Here is a 5,902-nt window from a genome sequence, read left to right as displayed (position 1 = left end):
CGACGAACATTTTTTCATCGTATATATGATTAAAGTTTTCATGAAATGATTTGATCCTCAGAATTTAAATTAATCTCAAATGTTCGAAAATTCGATAATTTGAAAAATACGAAATTCGAGTATGTAACTAACTAAAACTTAGTTTACGATACTTTATTCCAAAATCAACTTTTGTCAAATCTTTTCAATACCTTCACTGTTTCAATTCGTTCGAATACTTTGCGGCTAATTCAACATCGACTCGATTATTGTTGTTACGTCGCGTGAAATGGTCCGCGCGACGTCCTTCATTGTCTGCCCGTCGAGGCCCAAGTACCATTAGACAGACCCTCGATAAACCTAAGGCCCCGCCATAAACCGAATCTTATTAGCTTGCAGAAAACTTTAATCCTGCAAGTACTTTCGGTTTATAGCTGGTACTTAAAATAGTCTGTAGCGGTACTCGTCGGTAAAAATCATAACGGTTTTCGCCCAGTGAATCCGCTACACAAGAAATCGTGTTTACCGAAAGACGAGCTTATTATAGATCCGACAACCTTAGGCGGTGACCGATCGTTTATCCAAATCCGTCGTTTTTGCCATGATCATAGACCCTCGAGTCAGCTATCCGAAAAGCCAACAATTGTAAACAAGGTCGAGAACTCAGCATCCGTTGGGATGTTTCGAGAACATCTTCAAAATTCAAAATCCCAACGCTTTTCGTCAACTCCGACGCATATAAATATAACGATCAGGGTAGCGAGGCATTCTGAGTTATCGAGAGACACGAGCAGCAGCAATTAAGCGATACCTCCTTGCGCCGATCTATTAGTGACCGCGAACCGAGACAACAAGTGTATTGTACGACTAGTGTACGCATTGGGTATATTCTAATAAACTACGTAGTTAGGTATACTCTGGTGTTTGTGAAAACTAATCACTACCTAACCACCTCAAGTCCTTAGGTCCATTGCACGTTCTTACAAATTACGGAGGAAGCAGGTAGTTACCTAATGGAAAAAATGATCATAACCAATGGTTATAACCAACTTCGTTGGCGTTGGCGGATCGTTACCCTCACTTTCCTGACGAAAAGTGTGTGCAACGAATCCATGTTCTTCGTTCAAAGGACACACCCTTACCGAGCTTTCTCATTTGTAATCACATAAGAACGAATTTCACCTGTTCTCGGGACTACAGAACAATCAACTTGTGCTCTAAGTTAGTCTATATCAACAAAACAGTCAAGTAACAGACTAAATCAACTCGAGTCAGAAATCAGTGCAAGAAACAGCAAGAATGTACAAGTCAAAAAAAGTCATCCTCATCGTGAACACGAAAGGAGCCTCAGATCGTACTCGTTCGTAGGTGTCATATCAAGTACTCAATCTTGTTTCACACTAAAGCTGTTGAATAAGTCAAAATATATAGTAACCTGTTAATAACAGAGTTATATTCAATCAACTACTCTAACTATCGCACAAGAAATAAGGGATCGAACGATTCGTGGCGTCGCTTAGTCAAATCGTAACGGGAATTTACGACTCCCGTTGGCGCGCTTTTTCGAGATCGCGTCTCCCCGCGAACGTACGAAAGTTCAATTGTCTTTGTGAGATATCAAACTCTGGATGGCAACTTGTAGCGCACTGATACACAATAGAGCTAAACGAATTCAGGTAAATAGACTGGTTGGAAGGGGATCAGAGTGCATGAGAACAGATCGATCTCTCGAGGATCGTTCGGATAAATAACTATCCAAACTATCAGAACTGTGTATCTAACTAAAGGTTTCATCACATTATTGGATTTGAGTCGCGGCATAATCGTGTTACAGACGCCAATCAAGCGATATGTACGATTGATGTCGATCCCACCACGCTTACGAAAAGCGACTGTATTTTATTTGAGAAGTGAAAGAAATTTCTTTTACACATTTATCATAGTTAAGTAAGCTAATATTCATTCTGAATGGAACACTTTGTATTATTTCAGTCTGATGCGGTATTTAAATTCTTATATCTAATTAATCATCTTCTTATTTCATAAGTTACGAGAGGAAGTCATGCATATCGCGATAACAGCCATTTCCTCAAAGCTAAGAAATTCGTTAACAATCGTTTAAGAAATCACAGAGAGAAAATAAAATGTTTATAACCCATAAAAAAGTTATTTACCATATATGTCGGGTTCTCATTATGATTAAGGTTAGAGGCGTGTAACGAATCTTCCTTTCGATTATACATTGTCGTTATGCAATAGAGAAGATATTTACTAGTACAAATATGATTATTAGTACAAGTGTGGATGTTGCAGAATTGACAGGTAACCACGGTGATTAGACACTAATGACAATGGTCTTAAGTTCGATAACGAATCCGCCGTTAACGGGATGGCGAATGTATTATTTTCGTCAAGGTCTAAATTGGACTATATGTTAAAGCGTGAAATATTCACGGATCGTAGAGACGTTGCTGTTAATTGGCCAATTTCCATGTTGGTGGTTCGAGGAGGATGCTAGGCGCCCTTGAGGGAAAGTTGCTAGCGGGAAGCGTTGTTCGTGAAAAAAATAAATTTTCCCTATCTTTCTGTAGTTGGGACAAAGACTGTTTGTCTGTTTGAAAGACTTAAATTAACTAGATCTTAAGATTTATAATGGGTCCTCGGGCTAGTTGAACAGGTACTATGGAGATGCGTCGACATCTGGTAATCATCTATGGCGGCACTGGACAGTAAACTTTCCAACGGTTTCTGTCCCGTTCTACGCAAAGACCCTGTCCTTCGGACAAGATGATTGCCAGATGTCGGCACATCCTCACGAAATATTTTCAGCTAGTCCAAGGACCCGCTATAAATCTTACGATTTGTTTAGCTAAGATTCTCTAAAGGAACAAATAGTATTTGTCCTTCACATACCACGGAAAATACGGGAAAATACGGACCTGTTTTCCGCACGTACGATGCTTCCCGTTAGCAACTTTCTCTCAAGGGTGGTTAGCATCCTTTTCCAACCACCAACTCAAAATTTAGCCAATTAACAGCGACGCCCATTTCCCTCACCTTCCGAACCAACACTTTCCTTAACGAATCCGAATCATCATAGATAAGACATTGACCCCCGACCTTCGTACTCTTTTCCACATCATAACCTACACCGAGCCCCTCAACATCACCACATTAAAACATATATAAGCCAAGACTTTAGCCAGCCCTAGTTCAGTCTGTATTTTAGAATTGAGTTGTAATGTTAATAAAGTATACAAATTGGGCTATTGCTCATTCGCCTTTTTTAATAACACTTCGTCATTTATTACGCGACACCATTATTCTTGCTTTAAGATAGTCATATAATTGTGTTCTATATTGAGAAATTTCAATAACTTGATCGCATAAATGTTGAATAATTAAAATATCATCTTCAGAGATTTCAGTTTCCATAGATATCTCAGCAGCTTCTTTTACTTTTTCCTCTACATCTTCTGATAATATATCGGATAATATATGCTAATATATCTGAATTTATAGTATTCTCTCTAGTTCCAATTACTTTTACTGTTTTAACAAATTTTATATTATCTGTAATAATTTTTCCAAGTTCTGCAAAGTGCCAGCCATACCGTTCATGACAACGCATAACATAGTTATTTAATTCTTTGTCTAAATCATCTAACAAACAAACAGCTTGTATTATCATAGTATCAACTTTATCAGGTGAAACTTTCAATTTTTACCTAGACAGGCTATGTGCTAAACCCAATGCCATTGCTGTTATTTCTTTTTTAGGTAAACCAGCCAATAAACTATCCATCTGGCTTCTTATACATCTCATTAATTCTTGTATAGCAGTATTACTGTCACAAGACAAACTCAGTTCATCCTTTATAGCATTACCTAGCTTAGCGTCAGCTACAGCTAGTTGTTCTTGAAGTTCATTACAATGTTCTTTTAAGTATCTTCTTTAATGATTTACAAAGTTTACCTTCTACTGCAGCAGTTGTATCTACAAGAGCGGCAGTAGTGTCGGTTATAAACACGCTATAAAATTGAGATTTGAGGACGCAGACGGATTAACGTATAATAAAAATAAATTTATTGTTAATTTTTAAAAGAGCAGCTGCGATATAACGTTGTTTAAAATCAAAATATGTTAAAGTGGAACTTGTAGAATCGTATATTCGTGTTTTAAAATTGATATTGCAGGTACACGTTTTGCACGCAAGGATGTAGCTCTAAGTTATCCGGCCATGTATATTATTACGGTTTTCCGATGATCTTGGTGCTGTATTATTTCGATATACATAGTCGTACTGTTGAAAATGACAACGTGAGCCGAGTGCGTCGAGTTTTTCCTTTTTTCGTTTATATTTCATTTTTCTCTATGATTAACTCTCATTTAATCTCTATGATTAAACATTTTAATATTCTTGTTGGCTCTGCTTTAATAGTGTAGATGCCGCTATAGCTTTAAATTTCGTGGATAGAAGATTGCGAATCTAAGGAAAACGATGAAGATTTATCTAGTACAACAAACACTTTTGTGCTGACAAGGAGAACATCCAGATTAGATCGTCCAGGAAGGATATCAAATTTCGGGAAACATAAACTTATAAATATAATGTCTAGTGGTCAAAGTAAAAAAATCCCAAAAACAATGTAGAGTTTACACAATTAAAATAGAAAATAAGTAGGATATGTTTTGTCTGTAAATTTTGCAATGTACCATTACATAGAGGCGATTGTTTTGAACGATATCACATTTTACAAAAAATATTAAACTATTATTTACTTGAAGAAGATCATTGTATGGATTATGGAGTATCATATAAACATTAATCTGAAAACGATTCTAATAGATCAAACAAATATTAATATAAATATTATAAGTAGTTTCGCCAAGTTTGAGTTAACGTTTCTATAGGTATGAGAAAAAGCGCGTATATTCCCGCGCGATATCCTAGAGTCTAAACAGAGCTGGCGTCAACGACGTATCTGCAACCGATTGAGAGGTGACAGTACGTAGGATTTTCAACCGTGTGTGTGTATGAACAACGATAACGTAAAGCAAATAATATGCATAGTGAATCTTTTTTTTTCTTTTGTAAAGAGAGTTTTTATTTTTCATTCTTTTGATCTCTTCTCTCTCGTTTCTTTTTTATTTTCTTCTCTCCAGCGTCACATGAAGCGCACAAATGACCAAGTCTTTCCACGGTTCTCTCTCGGTTCGCTATATTTAACGAATAGACTTCATATCCACTATATTCAAATATCTTTGCCTTTTCTTTCCTATTCCTCTACCTATATTTTAAATAACCCAGAGCGGTCGAGGCCCAGATGGAATCGATAAAGATTGGATCCACGTAAAAGTAAGTATAAAGCTCAGGAGTTTGTCGTTTGGGTATTCAATTGTGTGTTCACTATCGTTACTACTCGCACTCCGCACATCGTAGTACAAATCGACAAATTTTTATAATTTATTAACTTATCAACCACAGTTGATCACTTTACAAGCCACAGGAAAATGATAACATGCTCGATATTGCAGTTTGGGTTTGAAGATACATAAAAAATGTATATTTATACACTTCCTATACTACATATCTCATTGAACATGTGAAAAATCGCTAGTAGAAAATAAGTTATGAAAATACATCTAATTCATAAATATATTATAAAAATTATGTAAAGAAATATAAATATAAGATAAATTTGAGATAACAAAATGATAGCACGCGTCATATAAAATGTATTCAAGAATAAATAAATGATTTCTTATGTTAATTATATTAATGTTTCATGTTTTACTTCTCTTGTAAAGTATCTATTATATTTCGATGTACTCAGTTTTTTAATATTTTCATGTTAAATTATATTATTCTTCCAAAGTTATATAATTCGACTGTTTCACTGTTTGAAGTTTCCTTCCACG

At 35.9% G+C, this 5,902-nt stretch overlaps 1 pseudogene; it reads right to left on the bottom strand.

Moving 5' to 3' along the window:
- Nucleotides 1-1,008: 1,008 nt before the first annotated feature.
- Nucleotides 1,009-4,043, bottom strand: LOC126926496 (nucleolar protein 58-like; annotated as a pseudogene).
- Nucleotides 4,044-5,902: the final 1,859 nt, after the last annotated feature.

The sequence above is a fragment of the Bombus affinis genome, chromosome 18 (genome assembly GCF_024516045.1).
Source record: "Bombus affinis isolate iyBomAffi1 chromosome 18, iyBomAffi1.2, whole genome shotgun sequence".
NCBI classification, from domain to species: Eukaryota; Metazoa; Arthropoda; class Insecta; order Hymenoptera; family Apidae; genus Bombus; species Bombus affinis.
The sequence above is the reverse complement of the archived record's forward strand: the minus strand, read 5'-3'. Positions and strand labels throughout refer to the sequence as shown.